The sequence below is a fragment of the Lampetra planeri genome, chromosome 53, assembly GCF_965212315.1.
Source record: "Lampetra planeri chromosome 53, kcLamPlan1.2.h2, whole genome shotgun sequence".
NCBI classification, from domain to species: domain Eukaryota; kingdom Metazoa; phylum Chordata; class Hyperoartia; order Petromyzontiformes; family Petromyzontidae; genus Lampetra; species Lampetra planeri.
The window spans coordinates 7,583,842-7,610,046 of NC_136159.1; the positions used below are offsets into that span (position 1 = coordinate 7,583,842).

Here is a 26,205-nt window from a genome sequence, read left to right on the forward strand (position 1 = left end):
AAGAAGATGAATCCCTGCAGTCACGAAAGCTTTAAATCGAAAAATAAAAAAAATAGTTCATAGTTTAGTTTTAGAGTTTATAATTGCATCCCACAACGCTGTACATTAGGTACATACAATGGCCAAATATTGACTGCCAAGCCAATGAAAAAAACCCTCGGAAAATCTTTAAGACTAAGCGAATAAATGGCGCCAAAACTAAAAGGCACGAGCAACAAAACTGTGATCACAACAGAGACATTATTGGTCCATTCGGTCATCAGGAGGGTGACCCAGGACATCAGGGGGCCGCGCGTGACAAAGCTCGTCCGTCTGACCGATCGGCTCTGAGTCTGATTCTTTTGGGGGGCGCAGAAGCAGGCACTCGAAGGGATGAACCGAGAACCCGGGGAAGGGATTGAACTGAACTCGGGGGAGAAAGATAGGCGGGGATGGGGGTGGTTGTGGGGGTGTCTAGCCCGTGACGAATGTTCAAAACGGTGAGTGAGCAAGTTCAAAGTTGGAAGTTGATTTTCTGAGCTCGTTAGGTAGCCAGTGGAGGGATCTTACAATGGGGGTATTACGAAGGTTAACAGCGTGATGATGACGATGATGGTGGTGGCGCTCACGTTCACCGGTGCGTAATCTCAGCCGGAACAGTCCGGAGCGCCGCTGTTCCAGGCTAACGCACGCACGCTACTTTACGCAAACGTATCGTCCAAATAGGATCGTGGTTACGCGAGAGACATCGTAGCCCCGTGTTACGGGCGGACGGACGGAGGCTAGCGCATACTCTTAGGTTTTTGCCGGTAAAGTCACGTAAGTAAAAAAAAGTAAAAAGAAATTAAAATTAATTAAAGTGAAATAAAAATCACGACGTTTCGGAGGCAACACAAGTTTCCGTCTTCAGGTGGAACCGTCACAGCACGCTTGCTGTATCAAGTACAGAGGCTAACGCGTCAACACTTTGAACCCTCCGTTGCCTGCTACGTGTCAAAGCGGAACGAACGAACGCTGCACAACCTCCGGCTCGGAACAACTTGTGAATAGAATCTGCGACGAATCCACCATACGGTGTATAACGGAGCGGTGTCTTCACACGACAACCTCACCCCCCCCACCCCCCCATCAAACCAGTTCCAGATGAGAGGTCGCCTGCTGAGCCAGGGAGTTCAGTAGCCGTGTCAGGGACACACCGAGTCAAGGCCACTGGAGGACCAGGGTTTGAATCCAGATTTCGCCCCCGCCCCCCCCAAGCGGGTTCTCGAGTGTGATGAATTTCTTGGTCTCACCTCGGTCACCAACGACACTACAGAGACGTGAAATAGACACCCACATCGCCTTGGTTCTTTCGGTAAAGTCATGTAGAAGGGAAGTAATAAAATAATAAAAATAAAACATAATAAAATTTTTTTATTTTTTTATTACCTCCCTTCTACGTGACTTTACCGAAAGAACCAAGAAGATGAATCCCTGCAGTCACGAACAGCTTTAAATCGAAATTTAGACACCCACATGTCGACACAGAGACTCGTAGGCTCGCACAGACTGAGTTGCGGTTAAACCTGGTTCGCAGGTGTGGCGAGTTGATTGGTCTCAGCCCGGTCGCCAATGACTTCCAGAGAGACCCAGAGACTTACATAGAGAGAGAGAGACTCGTATACAGGTACTCCTCTACTTACGAACGAGTTAGGTTCCAGAGGTCTGTTCGTAAGTCGATTTGTTCATAAGTCCAACTTTACACCTGTCGACTCCAAACATGTTGTACGGAATGTACACTAAACACGGGGAATGGCTTTAAAAGTGTTTATGTTCTGCTGATGTAGATGTCACTGGTTCTTCACGTTCTGCAGATGTAGATGCCACTGGTTCTTCACGTTCTGTAGATGTAGATGCCACTGGTTCTTCACGTTCTGTAGATGTAGATGTCACTGGTTCTTCACGTTCTGTAGATGTAGATGCCACTGGTTCTTCACGTTCTGCAGATGTAGATGCCACTGGTTCTTCACGTTCTGCTGATGTAGATGTCACTGGTTCTTCACGTTCTGTAGATGTAGATGCCACTGGTTCTTCACGTTCTGTAGATGTAGATGTCACTGGTTCTTCACGTTCTGTAGATGTAGATGCCACTGGTTCTTCACGTTCTGCAGATGTAGATGCCACTGGTTCTTCACGTTCTGTAGATGTAGATGTCACTGGTTCTTCACGTTCTGTAGATGTAGATGCCACTGGTTCTTCACGTTCTGCAGATGTAGATGCCACTGGTTCTTCATGTTCTGTAGATGTAGATGCCACTGGTTCTTCACGTTCTGCAGATGTAGATGCCACTGGTTCTTCACGTTCTGTAGATGTAGATGCCACTGGTTCTTCACGTTCTGCAGATATAGAAGCCACTGGTTCTTCACGTTCTGCAGATGAAGATGCCACTGGTTCTTCACGTTCTGCAGATGTAGAAGCCACTGGTTCTTCACGTTCTGCAGATGTAGATGCCACTGGTTCTTCACGTTCTGTAGATGTAGATGCCACCACCGCCATCTATTGCGCGGCGGTTGAATTTACGACTCTCGGTCCGAACTGGCGACTGAACGTACGGGGACCGGTTTGTTCTCATCTCTGAAAGTTCGTAAGTTGAGCGTTCGTAAGTAGATGAGTCCCTGTATCCACACGCAGACGATGCCATCACTGAGCACCGCCACACAACCATCCGTCCTGCAGCACACTGAAACAGGCGTGAAACGTCTTCGAACTGCGTTTGTTTTAGTATTAGTTAGACTTGTACCTTTAGTATAGTTAGACTTGATAATTGGTTTTTTACCCTTCTATCTGGCAACAAAACTGACACCTTTTTTACAAGGAGTCATGTTTACATAGACCACAATACCTGCAGTCATAATGCAAACATAAAACATAACTCTGATAATGTGCACTTATCAGAGTTATGTTATGACTGCAGGTATTGTGGTCTATGTAAACATGATTCCTTGTAAAAAAAAAAGGTGTCAGTTTTGTTGCCAGATAGAAGGGTAAAAAACCAATTATCATATTTTTACTGGCAAATGAGGTTCCAATCATATAGTTAGACTTGTAAACCACTTATTTAAGATTTAAGATTCCTAAATGTTGAATGTATGCACCTTCCGGCCAAAGTAAATTCCTTGTCTGTGCGAACTTTCATGGCGAATAAAACCCTTTCTGATTCTGATTCTGTTTACTCGGATTCGTCGGAGGAATCGATCACGATCATCGGCAGAGGAATAATCGATGACCATCCCCAGCTCTTAATCTCCAACGACTTTACGAGTCGACCGTCCCTCTGCCCTGAAGAAGGCCCATTGCCCGGAACGTGATTCCGCTACATTAACAGTGTTAATGACGACCACGGTGAGGGTTCTTCAATGTGAACGTTGTACACGGGTTTCCACTGTGCATTGTAAATCAAATTAATCGCTTAGGGGCCGTCCATAAATGACGTCACGCACCTAGGGGGGGGGGGGGGGGTCAGACATTTGTGACGATGGGGGGGGGGGTTGAGAAATGTGACGTCACGTCAAAATGTACAACTTTAAATAAATATAGACAACACGTTCTACTTATTCATAATCAACGTTTTTGGGTTTAGATCGCGTTATTTATAAATGTGTCGTAACCCTCCACCACCCGACACGGCCAATCAGTAAAAATGTGTCACGTTGACAAAAGACAAATAGTTCACTGCTTTAGCCCACCGGTGTGTTGAAGCCACAACATTTACAATTTGAGTAGCACGACGTTTCGCTGGTAATTGCATCCAGCATCATCGGGCAATTCGCCAGAATGGTGAGGCTCTGCTGTGTCTCCCGTTCTTAGATAGAGCTTTTTAATAAATGTTTTCTCCTACAACATCAGAGTGCAGCGCCACATTAAATACGCACTACAATAACAATAGTTTAAAGCGATTTGAAGCATGTTTTATATTTTGGGGGGGGGGGGGGGGCAGAGCTTTGTGACGTCATATTTAAGGGGGGGGTCTGACTTTGTGTGATGATGGGGGGGGGGGGGCAAAAATCGTCCAAAATCGCGTGACATCATTTATGGACGGCCCCTTATGGAGGATGTTATTTATCTGCGGCATTGCTGTGAATTACGCTATTGCAGCACAAAGACAAAGATCCCCGGATAGCCTGAACAGACTGTCGGTGCAAGTGCTGTTAGCGAGCACCCACCGCTCCTCCGAGTAGCACGCTTGCCTACGTACGGTGGGAAAGAAGTTACACATACACACATGAAGGCCAACGCCCATCCGCCGTGATTTCCCCAGTGATACTATGAGATCTCTTTTACCAGTGGCAAAATATAGTAGTAGGTTTTTACCCTTTTAAACTGGTACAAAACTGACACCTTTATTCAAGGCATAATGTTTGCAATAACCAGAACACAAGTAGTCAAAAAAGCAAACAAAAAGAAGCAACTCTGATAATGATAATAATATGCACTGTCCTTGAAGTTGATTGGTCCACACCCGAGACGGCTTTCTTTAGAGCCTAGTCAACTTCAAGGCCAGTGCATATTATTATCATTATCAGAGTTGCTTATTTTTGTTTGCTTTTTTGACTACTTGTGTTGTGGTTATTGCAAACATGATGCCTTGAATAAAGGTGTCAGTTTTGTACCAGTTTAAAAGGGTAAAAACCTACTACTATATTCCCCAGTGATGTTTACAGGTTATCGAGTCAAGGCTGAGTCGACCTAGAGGAAGACTAGCACACATGTTGATATCACTCGCCACGGATGTTCGCCGTGGCCTGGAATGGAACTCAGACTGACGGACTCCAGGGCTCCCTCTCGTGCACGGGGACCCTTCCGCCAGCAAGTGGCGCGAGCGAGACATTGCAGGGCTGCGCCTTCACCTTCGTAACCGAGACACGTGACCACGTTCGCACGTGCCAAGCAGTGCACTCGTTACTAGCCATTTCCATGGGAAATGGTTACCGGTTTTGAAAACGGTCACCGGTTTTGAAAACGGTCAACAATAGGGTGCCACGGTGGCTAGGATATTTTAACTACCTCGCCTGGTACACAGGAGGTCGTGGGTTCGATCCCGACCCTGACGCCTGCTGTATATTTGGAGTTTGCGTCTCTCTCTCTCATCATCACGGTGGCTAGGAGATGTTAACTACCTCGCCTGATATGCAGGAGGTCGTGGCCGCGATCCCGGCCCTGACGCCTGCTGCTGTATATTTGGAGTTTGCGTCTCTCTCTCACATCATCATCACGGTGGCTAGGAGATGTTAACTACCTCGCCTGGTCTACAGGAGGTCGTGGGTTCGATCCCGACCCTGACGCCTGCTGCTGTATATTTGGAGTTTGCGTCTCTCTCACTCTCATCATCATCATCACGTTGGCTAGGAGATGTTAACTACCTCGCCTGGTATACAGGAGGTCGTGGGTTCGACCCTGACGCCTGCTGCTGTATATTTGTAGTTTGCGTCTCTCTCTCTCTGTGGTCGCTTGGATTTTTCTCCGGGTCCTCCGGGTCCTCCGGGTTTCCCCTCCACATTTAGAAATAATCGTTTCTGTAAAATAGCTATCGAGCTCAGTGGGCCTTACCTGGGTAAAATAAAAATTGTTTATAGTATTTATCGGGTATGGTTTAAGGGCGCTGACCTGGGGGTACATCCAGAAAGATTCAAGCACACCGAATATTAATAACATCAATTTGACAAAATCCAGAATAACGTTAAGAATAATTCATGAAAATTGTGATGAGGCTAAGAAGGTGATTTTTTTTCACTTCACAGTAAATGCGCAAGACAATGAGCTACATTCTGGAAAAACACAGTCCTATGTCGCGATAACCGCCGTCTCGTGAACTTAATATCGAATCCATACTCTTAGGTTCTTTCGGTAAAGTCACGTAGTTAGAAATAAAATAAAATAAAACAAATCACGACGTTTCGTTCGCAACATAAGCGATGGAAACGTCGTGATTTATTTCATTTTATTTCTACCTACGTGACTTTACCGAAAGAACCAAAGAGTATGGACTCCTGCAGTCACGAAAGCTTCAACTCAAGATTTTACATCGAATCGTCAAGAATGATCGTTATCGCCGCAGCAGTCGACCGGTGTCAACGAAGCAGAGGTCGCAAACGGGTTTTAATTCCTTACCCATACCCGTACCCGGCCGCACCAAGGTCGCAAATGGATACCCGTACCCGGCCGTACCCGTACCCGATACCCGGCTACCCGTACCCGGCCGGGTACGGGTAGGGTACGTGTATCGGGTACCCGATTGCGACCTCTGGGATGAAGCCATGTTGCAGGCGCGGGTGGGTTGATTCTAGGAACTTGAATTGTGAGAAGAGACGAGACGTTGGGAAATGAGTGACAACCGGTGACTCACCAGTGACTCACGGCCTACCCGTACCCGGCCGCACCAGGTATCGGGTAGGGTACGGGTATCGGGTACCCGGTTGCGACCTCTGCAACGAAGCGACTTGGAGGCGCTCTCTCTCTCTCTGCAGCGCGTGTCTCTGCCGCCGCCTGGTGCTCGACATCGCCGGCTCATTTGTCACGGCAAGCCTCTCCGGCCATGCGCTTGTGAGGAAGGGCCCGTTGCCCGAAACGTTGCCTATTGTACACTACTCCTTTGGAGGCCGCACAGTGTTGTTCTTAACGGGACGCGTTTTGGAGTTTTTTTTGCGTTGGCAGTGGCTTTGTCCGCCACTGCCAATGCCGCTGTCGTCAAAGGTTCGATTTGGAAGCACCCAGAGGGGTCCCAGCACGCACGTTTCTCTCTCGTGTCATCTTATCTTGAATTGAATCGATGTATCGCCCTATCCGATGCGCTTCACGCGGCGTTGACAGCCGTGCAACGCATGGGCGCGTAAAACGGTGGCGACGAGGCGAACGAAATGGATGCGAGGAAGCGATGGGGGCGAATCTGTGATGCGTGAGTTCGGTGGATGCGAAATCGATGGATGTAAAACGATGAATGCATTGAGTGAGCGGGGGTTAAGGAGTGATAGCCATATACAGGCAGTCCTCGACTTACGATGGAGATGCGTTACGACGACCCCATCGTAAGTCGAAAATATCGCAAGTCGAAGATGGCCTCGCCTACCCAGGAGTCTTAAAGAATGATGATAATTTAGCAAAACAGAGCAATTTACAGTGCCGTACTGTATACACTATATACTGTATGTATTTATTAATTACAATACGGTAAAATGTAAAGTAAAAAAACAAGGTAAATTCTTAGCCTACCTATATGAATTGCAATTTAATAGAAAGTTTTTTTCAGGAAACAATCCTATCTGCTATAAAAAAAAACTTTAAAGATGCATCGAACGTATCGTATCGTGGTGACCTTAAAAAGAAATCGCTAAAGCTACGTATCATACACATGCATTGAACGTATCGTAACGTATCATATTGTACCGTACTCACCAAGATTATGTCCGTCGTCTGCACACTCGAACGATGTTAGGTTGTTGATGGCAATTTTGTCGTATCGCTAACGCCATCGTAAGATCGAAATATCGTAAGTCGGACCCCATCGTAACTCGGGGACTATCTGTAATGGGAATGTGAAGAGGGTACAGTGAGGGAAAAACGTATATGATCCCCTGCTGATTTTGTACGTTTGCCAACTGACAAAGAACTGATCAGTCTATAATTTTAATGGTAGGTTCATTTGAACAGTGAGAGACAGAATAACAACTAAAACATCCAGAGAAACGCATGTCAAAAATGTTATAAATTGATTTGCATTTTAATGAGGGAAATAAGTAGTTGACCCCTCTGCAAAACATGACTTAGTACTTGGTGGCAAAACCCTTGTTGGCAATCACAGAGGTCAGACGTTTATTGCAGTTGGCCACCAGGTTTGCACACCTCTCAGGAGGGATCAAATACTGTTTTCGCTCACTGTAACAGGAACGGTGGCGGTTATGAGGGGGAGAGTCAGGGGTCGTGGGGTGAGCTGGAAAACAACAATCTGCGTATTTTGAGGTGAGGAGCGCAAACTTGGTGAACGATGGTGACCGCTTCATGTGGAAGTTTGTTCGGGTGAAGGGGGTGGGCGAGTGGAGAGAGAGAAAGCGCGGATCGAGCACAATGCGACTTGGCTTTTGAACCACTTTTATTGCTGCCATCAATAAAAGTGGTTCAAAATCTACAGGTAGTCCCCGACTAACGATGGTCCGACTTACGATATTTCGACTTACGATGGGGACGTCGTAACGCATCTCCATCGTAAGTCGGGGACTGCCTGTATTTATAGGTGTATCTATGAATAGATCACCGTACGAAACATAAGAATCGGGTTTACCCTTTTCCGATAATCAAACAGGAGTTATGTTAAGATTTTCAAACACCCAATAGAAACCTTTTTTGCAAGGAATTAATTCTGCAGTAACCACGCGTATTTGTGGCGAACGTACAAACATGCTGTGCTAATTATATATCCATTGACTTTGAAGCTGATTGTCCTGCACCAGAGACAGCCTTCTTCATGGCCTCGTCTCACAACCAGTGTCAGACCACAGAAGCACAGCACAAAGACAACGCCACCACGTGTCAGAGCATCCATAGCTCGTGCTGAGCAGCTGTATCATTATACTGGTAGGAACCTCCTGGTTACACCAGCCCACAGGGGATTATTGTGTCCGTCCGTCGTGCATCCAAAAATGGGAGGGGTGGGGCTGGATGGAGAGGGGAGGGTGGAGAGGGGCTGGGTGGGGAGGGTGGGGAGGGGCTGGGTGGGGGGTGGAAGGGGTGGGGCTGGGTGGGGAGGGGCTGGTCACCCCGTGGTGCCCTTATAAAACTCAACGTTTAACCTACTCACGCCGGCTTGTACCCGCCCTCATAATCGGGCATATTTGCGGAATACACCACGCCGCCTACCAGCTCCCTCCGCAGGAATGTGTTCAGAGCATGTTTGTTCACCACAAGGATGTGTGGTTAATGCAGACGTGATTCCTTGCAAAAGATTTATATTTTGGTGTTTGAACATCTTAGCACCTCCTGTTTTATTTTCAGAAATAGTAAACCCTATTCTTAGTTTTTGTACTTTGATACTGGGAAAAAAGGTCCCATAAAAAAGATCGCCTTACCTACGGTAGACATGGGAAATTTACAATTGTAGAAATGAGAATTGTTTTTTTACCCTTTTATCTGACAACGAAACTGACACCTTTTTTACAAGGAGTCATGTTTGCATTGACCACAATACCTGCGGTCGGAATGCAAACAAAAATACAACTCTGATAATGCATGCACTGTCCTTGAAATTGATTGGTGCACACCTGAGACAGCTTTTCTTAGAGCCTAGTCTCACATGGTGTTGGACCAGATGGCGCCAAAAGGGGCACGAATCAATTTCAAGGACAGTGCATACATTATCAGAGTTGTGTTTTTTGTTTGCATTCCGACCGCAGGTATTGCGGTCAATGCAAATATGACTCCTTGTAAAAAAGGTGTCAGTTTCGTTACCAGATATAAGGGTAAAAAAACAATTATCATATTTTGCTACGGCAAAGGGAGGTCCCAATGGTGTAATTGTAGAAATGTCAATCCCACATCTTAACAGATGGGGGCAGCATTGGGACGCAACATTCCCCACCCCCTGTCCCATCAACCGATTCTGCTTTGCAAGAGCGACGCTCTCAAGCAGAGATCTGTGCAAGCGTGCAAACGGTGCACCGGTTTCCACTGTTTGGGGCCTCGTCAGCAGAATCAGGCTCATTAAACAAATGCTGCTGGGTTTCCATTGCACAAGGGCACTCCGTCTAAACTACTGGGACCCATGATACAGCCGCTCACCCCGACCAATGAATGCTCTGATACGTGGCATTGTCTTTGTGCTGTTCGCATTTTGGCGTTGTTCTCCGATCATCGGATTCTATGAATTGTGAGCTGTTTTGAATGGACCGTGGCAGGAGGGCGTTTAGGATGTAATCAGAAGGAGGAGGTAGTGATGGGTGGGACATGTGGTGTGTAGGGTGGAGGAGGTAGTGATGGGTGGGACGCGTGGTGTGCAGGGTGGAGGAGGTAGTGATGGGTGGGACACGTGGTGTGCAGGGTGGAGGAGGAGGTAGTGATGGGTGTGACACGTGGTGTGCAGGGTGGAGGAGGTAGTGATGGGTGGGACGGGTGGTGGGCAGGGTGGAGGAGGAGGTAGTGATGGGTGGGACGCGTGGTGTGTAGGGTGGAGGAGGTAGTGATGGGTGGGACGCGTGGTGTGTAGGGTGGAGGAGGAGGTAGTGATGGGTGGGACACGTGGTGTGCAGGGTGGAGGAGGAGGTAGTGATGGGTGGGATGCATGGTGTGCAGGGTGGAGGAGGAGGTAGTGATGGGTGGGACGCATGGTGTGCAGGGTGGAGGAGGTAGTGATGGGTGGGACACGTGGTGTGTAGGGTGGAGGAGGTAGTGATGGGTGGGACACGTGGTGTGTAGGGTGGAGGAGGAGGTAGTGATGGGTGGGACGCGTGGTGTGCAGGGTGGAGGAGGAAGTAGTGATGGGTGGGACGCGTGGTGTGCAGGGTGGAGGAGGTAGTGATGGGTGGGACACGTGGTGTGCAGGGTGGAGGAGGAGGTAGTGATGGGTGGGACACGTGGTGTGCAGGGTGGAGGATGTAGTGATGGGTGGGACGCGTGGTGTGCAGGGTGGAGGAGGAGGTAGTGATGGGTGGGACGCATGGTGTGCAGGGTGGAGGAGGTAGTGATGGGTGGGACACGTGGTGTGCAGGGTGGAGGAGGAGGTAGTGATGGGTGGGACGCGTGGTGTGCAGGGTGGAGGAGGTAGTGATGGGTGGGACGCGTGGTGTGCAGCGTGGAGGAGGTAGTGATGGGTGGGACGCGTGGTGTGCAGGGTGGAGGAGGTAGTGATGGGTGGGACGCGTGGTGTGCAGGGTGGAGGAGGTAGTGATGGGTGGGACGCGTGGTGTGTAGAGTGGAGGAGGTAGTGATGGGTGGGACGCGTGGTGTGCAGGGTGGAGGAGGTAGTGATGGGTGGGACGCGTGGTGTGCAGGGTAGAGGAGGTAGTGATGGGTGGGACGGGTGGTGGGCAGGGTGGAGGAGAAGGTAGTGATGGGTGGGACGCGTGGTGTGTCGGGTGGAGAAGGTAGTGATGGGTGGGACGGGTGGTGTGCAGGGTGGAGGAGGAGGTAGTGATGGGTGGGACACGTGGTGTGCAGGGTGGAGGACGTAGTGATAGGTGGGACGCGTGGTGTGCAGGGTGGAGGAGGAGGTAGTGATGGGTGGGACGCATGGTGTGCAGGGTGGAGGAGGTAGTGATGGGTGGGACGCGTGGTGTGCAGGGTGGAGGAGGTAGTGATGGGTGGGACGCGTGGTGTGTCGGGTGGAGGAGGAGGAGGGCCGGTCAGCGAGACGGACATTGGAGTGACTGGCACACACGCCAATGGCCGTCTTGGTGACACAACATCACCAAACGCGCACACAGACAGTCAAAGATAGAGCGATCACACGTGGGTGGGGGGGCGAGTGCTGATAGCGAGCACCATTTAGATGGCGAGCACCACACGAGGCACGTGGGTGGCCGAGACTCCCCTGCCCGGCCGCCTTTGTCTCCCCTAGAGGAGGCTCAAGACCGGTTCGGATCTTCGTCATCGATGTCCGGTCTCCGAGTTCGCAGCGAAGTGCGCTTACCACTGCGCCACCGCTCCCCCCCCAACACACACTCAGGAGTCAAACACGCTCGGCTAGACGAGACTGCAGCTAGCGTCTGGGTTGGGATTGGGAGCAGGGGGAGTGCAAACAGTGGCGGGGCAGCGGAGGGGAGCAGAGAGGGGGAGAGTGCAGGGAGAGTAGGTGGTGCGGGGGGGGTAAAGGGAGGAGGGGAGAGTGGAGGAGGAGTGGCGAGGTGAGAGAGGGGGGAGGGGATCACTGTGCAGGAGGGGAAAGCGAGGAGGGCTCTCTGTGTGTGTGTGGGGGTAGGGAGAGCTCTGAGCGCAGAGAGACCGCGGCGAGAGAGACACTGGGAGAGAGAGAGCCGGAGAGCAACTCTATCCGATTCGGCTCAACGCAAATCCGTGCACCACGCGAGCCAACAGCTCCATTCAGAACAACCACGACCACCTCGACTCCGTGATAACTCGACTCGACTCCATGCAACGGGACGCAATTTGGAACTCAACTGAACGCAACTCTGCGCGTCTCGACTCAACGCAACTCTAAGCAACTTGACGCAACTACGTATCGTTTAATGAGACCCCCCCCCCAACTTCCTCCTCACCTCTCTCTCTCACCCCTCATCAACTCGAAGCCACGGAACTCTGTCCAACCGCAACCAAAACTCGACGTTGACTCTCGACTCGACGCGATGCGACTCGCTTGAGATCGCCTTTCGCGGCCGCGCGCGACCGACGCGGCTACATGGAGTTGCCCAGATGCGCCATCACCACCATCGTCATCATCATCGCCACCACCATCACCACCTCCATCATCATCATCACCGCCGCCGCCACCACCGCCATCCCGAGCGCAACCGTCGACTCGGTGTTCCCCGATAATGAACAAGGTAAGGCGGTTTCGCATTCACGCGGAATTATTAATCGCATCGAATATTGCGTCCTCGATAACAATTCCGTGATTATCGCGATTCACGAAACGCTGCGCCCGCGTTTGTCGCACGACGCCCCTCTAAGATGTGACCACACACAAAGAGAGACCCCCCCCACCCCCCTGGCGACGGACTCTTGGCACAAGCTTCTGTTCGCGAGCAGCTGTTGCAGGCCGGCACAGCTGACTAGGGTCGGGGGTGTGGCCGCAACTACGTCAGTGCCGCCTTTGTCTCCCCGGTGCTTGACGTTGACGTACCGAACCAAGGTACTTGAGGCTGAGCTTACCTAGGCGGGGGGTGGTGGGGGGGGGAGACAGCAGCGACTCAGATAATCGTCACCGGTGTTGGTGGCCGTGAGAGGGAATCGGACCATCTGGTTGCCCGGTTCGTAGCGCAGTGCGCTAACCGCTGCGCCACCACTCCCCACCAAGTCACATTAATTGGATTATAAGACGCGTGCCTGGAGGTTGCCTTGACATATAGGTGGGGCGTCGATTAATCGGAAGAATACGGTTATTGGGGCTCATTTATAACAACGCAGCCGTTTGTATAAACCCCAACAGCTGTGATGGTCGTGTGCGTATTTGACCATACTTCACCACGCTGGTCAGCGGAGGTTGGTGGAGTGGGGGGGTGGGGCATAGACGACGTCGGAGTGGAAGACAGACGTCCGACACCGCAACGGATCCGTTCCCACGCGGTGCCCTCAAGGCCCAACCACGCAAGCCCGGCCGGGCGCGCAGCGCGGCCTGACCCCCATCCACCTGCATCGCCAGGCTCAACTTTTCCGCCTGCTTAGCTTGCGAGAGTCGAGGCGCATCGAGCGCACCGCGGGCGATTTGGCGCAGGGGTCAATGACGACAGGACGGCAGTCGCCCCAGGAAGGGAGGGAGGAGAGGGGAGAGAGAGGCCGTGTCCACGGAACTTCATGCACTACCAGGGCCCTCTCAATTACTTCGGTGGAGCATGCGACGTTGGGCAGACGCGGAGACACAGAGACACGGACACGGAGACACAGAGACACAGACGCGGATACAGAGAGACACGAGCACGGAGACAGAGAGACACGGAGACACAGAGACACAGATGCGGAGACAGAGAGAAACGGAGACACAGAGACACAGACGCGGAGACACAGAGACACAGACGCGGAGACACAGAGACACGGAGACACAGAGACACAGACACGGAGACAGAGAGACACGGAGACACAGAGACACGGAGACACAGAGACACAGACGCGGAAACACAGAGACACAGACGCGGAGACACAGAGACACGGAGACACAGAGACACAGACACGGAGACAGAGAGACACGGAGACACAGAGACACAGAGACACGGAGACACAGAGACACAGACGCGGAGACACAGAGACACAGGCGCGGAGTTGGGCAAATTCTTTGTCACGGAATTTGGCAGCGCCGCTTGACTTCTTCCTTGCTCTTGAGATGGAGCACGAGAGAGAGAGCGAGGGATCTTGAATCCTCGTCCCCCTCCCCACCCACCGTGCCACCCCGGGCCGCACCACCACCCCCACCGTGCCACCCCAGGCCGTACCACCACCCCCCACCGTGCCACCCCGGGCCGTACCACCACCCCCCACCGTGCCACCCTCGCGGGCCCTACGGCGAGTTTCTTTGCCGCGAGAGCGCAGCGAGCTCGGACGCGCGTGGCCGTGGAGTGAGACGTTTTCTGAGAATCGCCCTCGTCCTGATGTCTCTTCGGGAGGGTGCTGATCACGGGCGGAGTTTTCGGAGGGGGGGGGGGCACGGGGGTTGGGGGGGGGTGCATTGCCCCCCTCCCCACCTCCGTGCCCCCCCCCCCCCAACACAAATATAGAAGGCAAAATTCCGCCGATGGTGCTGCTGCCACTTTGGGATAGTTTGGCCAACTCCACTGCTGATGCGAGTTGAGCTTCACGCGCGAGGAGGAGGAACGGGAGGGCTAGGAAGGAGACCCCCCCCCCATCCCCCTTGAGAGGGTAGCACTCGAAGCTCCGCACAGATGGATTCACCCGATTCCGGGAACACGTTGTTGGAACGCCACCACGTGGCCTACGCCTCCAAGCGCCGGACAATCTCCCTCCCGGCCAGGTACGAAGCGGGCTCGCTCCTGCTTGGCCCTGTCGATTTAGTGCTAAAGCAGGTTTCTCTGTAAGATGCTCAAAAACGCATCGCCTCCGTGTCTCCTCGTCCCGTGGTGCCTGGCGCCGTCTCCGTGTCTCGCTGTCCCTCCCCAGGTCGCTATGTCCGCCGCCAGGACCCGAACTTCCAGGTGACGATCCCCCTGAGACTGACGTCACGGGCCCGGAGGGACGCGGGGCCGCGGGGCCCCCCACTGCGCTACCTGGTCAGCCACCACGGGAAGCGCGTTCGTCTCGACCTGAGGCCCAACCAGGCCCTGCTCGCGCCGGGGTAACTCCTGACAGCCGTGGGGGGGGGGGGGGGCATGGGAGGGTGGTGGTGGACGATGACTGATTGGATGTGAACGAATCGGCGAGTTGTGCACACTGCAAGCAACGAACTGGCCACGAAGCAGAGGTCGCAAACGGGTTTTGATTCCTTACCCGTACCCGTACCCGGCCGCACCAGGGTCGCAAACGGGTACCCGTACCCGGCCGTACCCGTACCCTACCCGTACCCGGCCGGGTACGGGTAGGGTACGGGTATCGGGTACCTGATTGCGACCTCTGGGATGAAGCCATGTTGCAGGCGCGGGTGGGTTGATTCTAGGAACTTTGAATTGTGAGAAGAGACAAGACGTTGGGAAATGAGTGACAAACGGTTACTCACCAGTGACTCACGGCCTACCCGTACCCGTACCCGGCCGCACCAGGGTCGCAAACGGGTACCCGGTAGCCGGGTATCGGGTAGGGTACGGGTATCGGGTACCCGGTTGCGACCTCTGCCACGAAGGTGAAGGCGCAGCCCTGCAAGTGCCGGCTCACGCCACCTGCTGGCGGAAGGGGCCTTACACCAGGGGGAGCTCTAGAGAAGCCCTCTGGAGGAGGATATTTGGTCTATTTTTCTACGTTGATCACCGCTGGTGTTGCCCCACCGCACGTGGACTGCCGGTCGACTCTGGTGCCGCCCATTTACGCTGCTCGGTGGAAACTTGCCCCGTTGTCTCAGCCGCCACGCCCGGAGGTCGAATCGAGGCGGCGATCTCTGGATTGCACGTCCCCTGGGGGGGGGGGGGGGTGAGGTGGTGGTTGGTAGTGGGAGGGCATTTAACTGGCCCTCGGTTTGAAATGCCGCATCGCGATGTGGTACTGGCGACCACTGGATTGGAAGTCAACTGCGCTTAAAGCATTATTCTGTGGCAGGAAACAAACAAAATCGGTGAATGTATTGGTAACAGAATGACGGGATTAATGATTAAATGGTTTAATACATATGTAATCTGTTTGGGTGGGTGTATGAGTTAATCATTTGACATCCAGGGCAGAGCATCACCAAAGCAAATGAACGAAAATGCATCCCGGATGTTTTTACGCGAATGAATGAAGGAATGGATGGTGGGCTGTGCGCTCGTGTAGATTCGTGCTGGAGATTCGGAGCGGAGGAGGGAGATCTACCCCCGGCCTCCCGGGATCACCGCGAGGGAGCGACGGTGGACGCGGAGACACGGAGGGGGACACGGAGAGGGACACGGCAGACGCGGAGGACACGGCTGGGACGGTGGAGACAGGAGGAGGAGGATGCCACTACCTGGGCTGGATCTCAGAGGGGAAGAGACGCACTGGGTCGGCTGCCGTGAGCTCGTGCGGCGGCGGGCTGGTGAGACGCGTGGACACGGCAGGACGGACAGCCGCACGGACGGGTAGAGGTGGACAAATAGAAATTCAGCATCACACGACACAGAGAGGTGCACAGGTAGAGGGATGGAACACACACACAGGCAGATGCAAAGAAAGACACGCACACAGACGGGCACACTGGCAGACAGATACAGACAAAGATCCCCCGTGTAGCCTTAACAGACTGTTGGGGAAAGTGCTGTTAGCTAGCACCTATGAAGGCCGGCGTGGCACACGAGGGGGTGGGTGACCAGAACCACGCCCGGCCGCCTTTGTCTCCCCAGTGGCGATGCATACACGCCACACCAGGTACTCATTTGAGACTGAGTCGACCTAGAGGAGGCCCAGGACCGGTTTAGATAATCGTCACTGGTGTTGGCCGTGAGCGGGAATCGAACTTGGGCCGCCAGGTTCGCAGCGCAGCGCGCTAACCTCCACACTACAGACACAACCTATAGACACACACGCACGCACACATGTGCGTGAAGACAGAAACACTGACAGATGTAACAGACTCACAGGCGAACAATCACACACAGACAGACAGACACACCGGTGGCACAGCCGAGAGACAGCTGCCCACTACGCACACACATGCACATCACGCACATTCTCCGTTCATTCCGAGAACGGCTATCTGTCTCCCTTCCCTGATAACGCGTGTTCTGGGAAACCATCCGCACGCAGAGCACAGTGCTCGTCCAGCGGATAGACTGGGCCCCGCCATGGGAATGGGGAATTTCCACCGCTGCGGCTCAGGAACTCCTAGCAACGGGTCTCTTTGAGGAGCCGCGCTCCGTCGGGGAGCGGCCTGGCCGGGCAGCAGCATCAGCAGCAGCTGGCGAACCGCGCTGGAGATTCTGGTCGGATAGGGGCCGTCCATAAATGACGTCACGCACCTAGGGGGTGGGGGGGGGGGTCAGACATTTGTGACGATGTGTGACGAGGGGGGGGGGGTTGAGAAATGTGACGTCACATCAAAATGCGCAACTTTAAATAGATATAGAATTGTTATAACAACACTCCTACAACATCAGAGTGCAGCGCCACATTAAATGCGCACTACAATGACAACAGTTTAAAGCGATTTGAAGCATGTTTTATTTTCAAAATAGAAATATGGTTTTAGGGGTGGGGGGGAGGGCAGAGCTTTGTGACGTCATATTTGTGGGGGGGGTGGTCTGACTTTTTGTGACGCCGTGTGACGAGGTTGGGGGGGGGGGGTCAAAAATCGTCCAAAATCGCGTGACGTCATTTATGGACGGCCCCATAGCCGCTCGAGTAAAATGCTGCGCTGTGAACAAACGTCCCGTTCTGCTTCCGATTCGGCAGCACCACCGCAACGTGCATCAGAGCGATCCGCATGCAACATTTGAACGTGTTGGCGGTCCACCGGTGCGCGGTCAGCAAATCTTACGGGTTGGCGGTTGCGTCAAAGTGGGTTCTCGTGATTTCGAAGCAGTCGGAAGGCGAATGTCAGTTGAAACAGGCAACTTCACTGATCAGTTTTACGTGACTCCCTTAGGACTCATCTTTTTGTCAATAGCGTATCCCTCTACCACTTACTGTCCCGCATCCTTTAAACCTTAACCAACCTCCCCCTTCTTGGTTCTTTCGGTAAAGTCACGTAGAATGGAAATAATAAAATAATAAAAATAAAACATAATAAAATAATTCTCACGACGTTTCGGCCACAACGCAAGCAGCCGTCCTCAGGTGAAGAACAGGTCTGTCGACAAGACAGAGTCTTCTCGACAGACCTGAGGACGGCTGAAGAACAGGTCTGTCGAGAAGACAGAGTCTGAATGACTGTCTTCTCGACAGACCTGTTCTTCAATGGACGGCTGCTTGCGCTGTGGCCGAAACGTCGTGAGAATTATTTTATGATGTTTTAGTTTTATTATTTTATTATTTCTATTCTACGTGACTTTACCGAAAGAACCAAGAGGATGAATCCCTGCAGTCACGAAAGCTTTAAATCGAAATTTAACCTCCCCCTTGCTAACCTCGCCAGCACTCTCTCTCCCTACCATCACCCTTCCTTACCACCCTTCATCTTCCTAACTTCACCCCCTCTCTCTTTCCCTACCATCACCCTCCCTTGCCATCCCTTCCCCGCCCCAACACTCAAACCCCCATCCCTTTTCCCCATCAGCCAACACTACTAATGTACATACGCGTTGGTTCTTTCAGGTAAAGTCATGTAGATGAAAAAGAAAAATAATAATAAAAATAATAAAATGAAAATAACTAAATTCTTATTTTCATATTTTTTTTTCACCTACGTGCCTTTACCGAAAGAACCAGAGAGTACGGATCCTTGCAGTCACGAAAACTTCAAATCTCGTACTAATGTACGATTTATAATTCTTGTAAAGTGCTTTGATAAAAAGCGCTCTATACAATCCTAGATAAGATGACATGATGCATTTAGATGTGGGACTGTCTTATGGGGACTGGTGTGTCACACTGCACCGGTGCACCGCCAAGAGCTCCGTTTGAGAATGTTGTGCCGACACTTCTGCCGGACGGAGCCCGATCTCTGGCGAAGCGCCTGACGGTGCTGGGCTGTGACCACCAGAGACGGCGCCGCTGAAGCGAGGCACACATCGGAGCGCTTGTTAATCGCGCTACGCGTGTGTTCATCCGTCGTGTCGGGCGGTGGAGGACTCCCAACACAGGCTATACACGCGGCGGACGCTTTGCACGTTTCGATCCGGTGAACTTTGCAGGCAAAAGCGCGACTGGTGTTAAAATTTCAAAAAATGTAACTTGACTTGGTTGGGTGGGGGGGGTAGCTGAGCCCTTCAGGAGGGAAGGGGGCCCTGCCCCTTGGAGCACCCCGCCCCCAAGCACCACCACCACCACCTACGCTCCTTCTCTTTGCGATCCACCAATCCCAACCCACCGCCCGCTCCCCCACTCCCCACTCTCTCTCTCTCTCCTCTCTCCCAGACAGGTCTCCTGAGGCTGCCTGCGGGCGACTACTTCATAGAGCCGGTGAGGCGGGCGCGGAGGAGCCACGGGGAGGGGAGGGAGACCCCCGGCGATGGGGGAGCGGGGCCCCCGCACCCCGGGGCGCACGTCATTTACAAGCGCGGTGGGGGGCACGGGAGCCCCCCAAACTCGGGGAGGAATGGCACGGTCCCGCCGGCATGCGGAGTTCATGGTTAGTGCGAGCGTGCGGGAGTGAGTGTGCAGCGTGCGGGAGTGAGTGTGCACGTGTGAGTGAGTGTGCACGTGTGAGTGAGTGTGCACGTGTGAGTGAGCGCGCGTGGGCGTATAAGTTTGAGTGCGAACTCATCTCCTTGTTACTCCCGGATCCCCCGTGGTGGAAATTCCACGTTCCTCGCCCAGGGACGAGTCAATCCACAGCGCGAGCCGCTGTCGACTCCCCGCACAAGCGGGTACTCGCTTTTATACCCCCCCAGTAGGGCTGATGGGCCGAGTCTAACCCCAGCAAGGAGGATGTTTAGAACCTTGCGAGCTCGTGATCGAGTGAGTGCTTGTGTAGACGTGACCCCCACTCAACGTCGAGCCCAGAGCAGCGTGAGGATTAGCAGCAGGGATGATGTCAGTGCCAATTAAAGCGGCTGCTTTAGGGGCAGTCCATAAATGACGTCACGCACTTAGGGGGGGGTGGGAGTCAGACATTTGTGACGATGTGTGACGAGGGAGGGGCGTGTTTGAGAAATGTGGCGTCACATCAAAATGGGCAACTTTCAATAAATATAGACAACACGTTCTACTTAATTAAATTACATTTTAAAATACATGTTTTCTCCTACAACATCAGAGTGCAGCGGCACATTAAATACGCACTACAATGACAATAGTTTAAAGCGATTTGAAGCTTGTTTTATTTTGGGGGGGGGGGGTGGGGGCAAAGCTTTGTGACGTCATATTTGAGGGGGGGGGTCTGACTTTTTGTGACGCCGTCTGATGAAGGGGTAGGGGGGGTAAAAAATCGTCCAAAATCGCGTGACGTCATTTATGGACGGCCCCTTACGCGGAGGAGGAGGGGGGCGCAGTGGTGGTTCAGCGCACCGCTCTCCAGAATGAGGATATTTATTTGGGCTCGAGGAATCCGATAAGCCGTAGAGCTCTCTTTGTTTTCTTGCACAGAACCCGGCGACCCGAGTTCGATTGTCCGCCCACGGCCAACGTCGCTGGCGAGTATCTGAACAGGTCGTGGACCTCCCCTAGGTCTACTCGGCCTTAAACGAGTACGCGGGGCGCGGCGCGTAGTAAACATCGGCATTGAGTGGAAAACACAGGGTGGTGTGATTTTCGATTTAAAGCTTTCGTGACTGCAGGGATTCATCTTCTTGGTTCTTTCGGTAAAGTCACGTAGAAGGGAAATAATAAAAGAAAAAAAAGAAAACATTATATTATTTTATTATGTTTAATTTTATTTTTTTATTATTTCCCTTCTACGTGACTTTACCGAAAGAACCAAGAAGAAAAAGGGTGGTGTGGTTTCCTCCGCCACGCCCACCGCACCTTGCGCCGGCCTTAATAGGTGCTCGCCAACAGCACTTGCCCCAACAGTCTGTCAAGGCTACACGGGGGCATCTTTGTCTTTGCACATGTGGCTCAGTGTGGGGGGAGGGCAGAGAGGTCGTTGCCATGGCGATATAAACCAACAAGGAGACCCGAGTAGTGGTGCGCGTGTGTGTGTGTTTAAACCCCGCAGAAATGCCTGAGTTAATAGGCGCTCACCGACGGATTTGAGTTGGGGAGCGGTGGTGCAGCGGTTAGCGCGCCGCCGCTACGAACCCCGGCGACCCGGGTTCGATTCCCGCTCACGGTGACAACACCACCGGTGACGATTATCTGAACCCGGTCCTGGGTCTCGCCTAGGTCGACTCGGCCTCAAATGAGTTAGCCATTGCGGTGTGTGAAAACATCGCCACTGGGGAGACAAAGGCGGCCGGGCGTGGTGCTGGCCACCCACCCCCTCGTGTGCCGTTCTGGCCTTCATAGGTGCACGCTAACAGCACTTGCCCCAACAGCCTGTTAGGGCTACACGGGGGATCTTTGTCTTTGGGGTGCGGTGGTGCATCGGTTAGCGCATTGCCTTACGAATCAGGCCACTTCGATTCCCAAGCCACAGCTAGCATCGGTGGGTGAGTGACATCACCGTCAGTCTCCAAGGTCGACTCAGCCATAAATAAAGTAGCCTGTGTGCCACCCCCTACCGTGCCACACACCAGGCCTCAACTCGTATCAATAGGCGCTCGCTAACAGCACTCGCCCCAACAGTCTATAATCGATGCAGGGCACCCGCCCCAACAGTCTATAATCGATACAGGCACTCGCCCCAACAGTCTATAATCGATGCCGGGCACCCGCCCCAACAGTCTATAATCGATGGAGATACTAGCCCCAACAGTCTATAATCGATGCTGGGCACCCGCCCCAACAGTCAATAATCGATACAGGCACTCGCCCCAACAGTCTATAATCGATGCAGGCACTCGCCCAACAGTCTATAATCGATACAGGCACTCGCCCCAACAGTCTATAATCGATGCAGGCACTCGCCCCAACAGTCTATAATCGATACAGGCACTCGCCCCAACAGTCTATAATCGATGCAGGCACTCGCCCCAACAGTCTATAATCGATGGAGCCTGCAGAGCAATGAGAAGCACCAACCCTCCACGTTCGCCACCGCAGACTCGTCACTCCACAAGCGGACATCACCGCTGCACCGCCGCTCCTCGCAGAGGCAAAAAACATCCCAATAGAGTTAGCGAGTGACCCGATTGAAGGCCGTTACAGCGCCACACGAGGGGGGGTTGTTGTGGCAAGAAACCACTCCCGGCCGCCTTTGTCTCCCCAGTGGCGATGTTTACACATCGCACAGGTACTAATTTGAGGCTGAGTCGACATAGCGGAGGCCCATGACCAGTTCAAATAATCGTCACTGATGTTGGCCATGAGCGGGAATCCAACTCGGGTCTCCGGGTTAGTAGCGCAGCACGCTAACCGCTGCACCACCACTCCCCGAAACCACACACAAATATCAAAATGCCACCCCAATAGCCTTACTCTATGAGACATCTCCTTTACCAGTGGCAAAATATAGTAATAGGTTTTTACCCTTTCAACTGGTACAAAAACTGACACCTTTATACAAGGCATCATGTTTGCAATAACCACAACACAAGCAGTCAAAATTCAAACAAAAAGAAACAATTCTGATAATGATCGTGCGCCGTGCCGGCACTCGTGAGTTTTTGTACCAGTTGAAAGGGTAAAAACCTATTACTTTTACCCAATAGCCTTTTTTAGGCTCTTGGGGCAAGTGCAGTTAACGACCTCGTACACACACAAAATGCAGACACCGACTCCTGAGGGTAACTCTGTGAAATATGACCACTCTGGCTGGGTCTATAAACACCCGTGGGTGGGCGCGCGCTTCAGATAATAACACCGCCGAAGACGCGCGTTCGTTGCGACGCTTTTGGAGCGAGCGGTGAGACCTCCACATCCTCGAACACAAAGTGGGAACGCTTTCGCGAGCGACCAAAACGGCAGTCGCGCGCAGACAAAAGTTTCCCCCAAATTGTAGCCGTCGCACAGGCCGTGCGGGGTGCCGCTCACGAGAAGCTACACAGAAGGCCGGCACGGCGCACGAAGGGGCCGTTGGTGTGGCCCTCACCGCGCCCGGCCGCCTTTGTCTCCCCGCGGTGCGTGCTCGTTGATTCATTTCAAGGCTGGGGTCGACCCAGAAGCAAGATTGCGACCGTTACTGGCCGCGAGCGGATATCGAACTCGGGTCGCCGCGGTCGCAGGAGCAGCGCGGTGCACTGACCACTGCCCTGCCCCCCCCCCCCCCGTCGCGCACGCACGCAAGGACGCACGCGTTGCGAAACAAGAACACAGCCGATCGCGCGTAGCCTGCGTACGCTGTTGGGGGGCCAATTTCGGAAAATAATAACTATTTTAATGTATTAATCGTTTGGAGCCCCGAAGTCAATCCGCTGCTGGATGAAGGCCTCCCGATGTACCGTGTCAGCCGTGGGGGCGTGTTTGTTTGGCCACACTTCCCCACGCTGGCCGGCGTGGGTTGGTCAGGGTGGATCACCTCCCCACTGAAGGCGGCGGATCGATTTTAATAACTCGCCCTCGCTTCATCCGCCCGCTTTCTGCACAAAGATCTTTTCCTGGCTCATCAAGTTCAAACATTTTCTCCTCCACGACACACACGCGTCACACCTCTCTCCATATTTCAATCAGCTCGGGCATCCCGTGAATCACGTGACCTCTGTGAGTGGCCACCCCCACTTTGAGCCCCTCCCCCTCGCCGCGCCCGCTGCGAGAACAGACGCCGCTCCGTGCAGCAGCAGCAGCGTCGAGTCCCTGACGCAGCCTCTCCCTCCTCCCTCTCCTCGTCTCTCTTGGACCACGGACGCACCGAGCAGTTGATTTGACGCTCCCGGCTGTGCTGTCATCGCTGTCGTTGATCCCCGCTCCCCGCGGCCTCCGTTGCAGACTCGCCGCAGGCCACCTCGCGCACGGAGAGGAGACGCGAGCGCTGGCAGCAGGGGTGGCGGCAGCGCTCCCTGCTCCGCGCTGATGCCGCTGGTGGCCTGAGACGCCGCGTGGGGCCGCGCTCCGTCAGCAAGGAGCGCTGGGTGGAGACGATGGTGGTCGCCGACGCCAAGATGGTGGAACATCACGGCGAGGAGAACATCGAGGCCTACGTCCTCACCGTCGTCAACATGGCACGTGCAGCCACTCCCCCGTGGCTCCTGGCCGCTCGCGATAACGATGCGTTGTCCATGCAGAGCGGCGTCACTTTGCGCGAACGGCACCTCACCGGTTGCGTCCGCGCGCTGGGGCCTCCTCATCCTACGGGTTGTTTACAACTTGGGAGGGCACGGGAAACAGCACCGCCCGTGCGAGGAGGGGAGGGCGGGGGGAGGGGCAACGCTCTATCTCACACAGAAGGGACGGACGATGAAATGTAACGTGCAGTCCCGAATGAGCGAATCGACGCGACGAACGCGACACAGCTGGGTGGGTAAGGAGTCCCCGCCGGAGCGGCTTCCGACGTTGCGCCGTGAAGTCGTCTTCCGCGGCCGTTCTATTTGACACAGGGTGGTGCACTGCTCACTGGGAGAGTCTTGCACCCCCATTCCCACCACCCCGTTTGCTGCAGGTGGCCGGCTTGTTCCGGGACGCGAGCATCGGCAACCCCATCAACGTCGTCCTCGTGAGGATGGTGCTGCTGACGGGCGAAGAGGTGAGCCCTGCACGATCGGCCAAAAACAAAAACCGACGAGTTGCACTGGGGATGAGTCGCGTGTCACGCATAGGCAGCCTTTGTCTCCACAGTGGCGATGTTTACACACTGCACCAGGTACTCATTTGAGGCTGAGTCGACCTAGGAGAGGCCCAGGACCGGTTCAGAAAATCGTCAGCGATGTTGACGGTGGGATGTGTGACGGTGGGATGTGTGGGGTGTGTGGGGGTGGGGTGTGTGGGGGTGGGGTGTGTGGGGGTGGGGTGTGTGGGGGTGGGGTGTATGGTGGTGGGGTGTGTGGGGGTGGGGTGTGTGGGGGTGGGGTGTGTGGGGGTGGGGTGTGTGGGGGTGTGGGGGTGGGGTGTGTGGGGGTGGGGTGTGTGGGGGTGGGGTGTGTGACGGTGGGGTGTGTGACGGTGGGATGTGTGGGGTGTGTGGTGGTGGGGTGTGTGGGGGTGGGGTGTGTGGGGGTGGGGTGTGTGGTGGTGGGGTGTGTGGGGGTGGGGTGTGTGGGGGTGGGGTGTGTGGGGGTGGGGTGTGTGGGGGTGGGGTGTGTGACGGTGGGATGTGTGGGGTGTGTGGGGGTGGGGTGTGTGGGTGTGGGGTGTGTGGGGGTGGGGTGTGTGGGGGTGGGGTGTGTGGTGGTGGGGTGTGTGGGGGTGGGGTGTGTGGGGGTGGGGTGTGTGGGGGTGGGGTGTGTGGGGGTGGGGTGTGTGGTGGTGGGGTGTTTGGGGGTGGGGTGTGTGGGGGTGGGGTGTGTGGGGGTGGGGTGTGTGGGGGTGGGGTGTGTGACGGTGGGATGTGTGGGGTGTGTGGGGGTGGGGTGTGTGGGTGTGGGGTGTGTGGGGGTGGGGTGTGTGGGGGTGGGGTGTGTGGTGGTGGGGTGTGTGGGGTGTGTGGGGGTGGGGTGTGTGGGGGTGGGGTGTGTGGGGGTGGGGTGTGTGACGGTGGGGTGTGTGACGGTGGGATGTGTGGGGTGTGTGGTGGTGGGGTGTGTGGGGGTGGGGTGTGTGGGGGTGGGGTGTGTGGGGGTGGGGTGTGTGGGGGTGGGGTGTGTGGGGGTGGGGTGTATGGGGGTGGGGTGTGTGACGGTGGGGTGTGTGACGGTGGGATGTGTGGGGTGTGTGGTGGTGGGGTGTGTGGGGGTGGGGTGTGTGGGGGTGGGGTGTGTGGGGGTGGGGTGCGTGGTGGTGGGGTGTGTGGGGGTGGGGTGTGTGGGGGTGGGGTGTGTGGGGGTGGGGTGTGTGGGGGTGGGGTGTGTGACGGTGGGGTGTGTGATGGTGGGATGTGTGGGGTGTGTGGTGGTGGGGTGTGTGGGGGTGGGGTGTGTGGGGGGTGGAGTGTGTGGGGGTGGGGTGTGTGACGGTGGGGTGTGTGATGGTGGGATGTGTGGGGTGTGTGGTGGTGGGGTGTGTGGGGGTGGGGTGTGTGGTGGTGGGGTGTGTGGGGGTGGGGTGTGTGGGGGTGGGGTGTGTGGGGGTGGGGTGTGTGGGGGTGGGGTGTGTGGGGGTGGGGTGTGTGGGGGTGGGGTGTGTGACGGTGGGGTGTGTGGGGTGTGTGGTGGTGGGGTGTGTGGGGTGTGTGGGGGTGGGGTGTGTGGGGGT

The 26,205-nt window shown here is 54.2% G+C and overlaps 1 pseudogene across 1 annotated transcript in view; it reads left to right on the forward strand.

Annotated features, from left to right (window-relative positions):
- The first annotated feature begins 14,258 nt into the window (after nucleotides 1–14,258).
- LOC144734810 (uncharacterized) overlaps nucleotides 14,259–26,205 on the forward strand; it is a 51,892-nt pseudogene continuing 39,945 nt past the window's right edge. The window contains exons 1-6 of the transcript XR_013588546.1: nucleotides 14,259–14,274; nucleotides 14,785–14,959; nucleotides 16,084–16,324; nucleotides 19,300–19,444; nucleotides 23,848–24,080; nucleotides 24,518–24,601. The product of XR_013588546.1 is annotated as an uncharacterized LOC144734810 (transcript). The remainder of the gene's footprint in view (nucleotides 14,275–14,784; nucleotides 14,960–16,083; nucleotides 16,325–19,299; nucleotides 19,445–23,847; nucleotides 24,081–24,517; nucleotides 24,602–26,205) is intronic.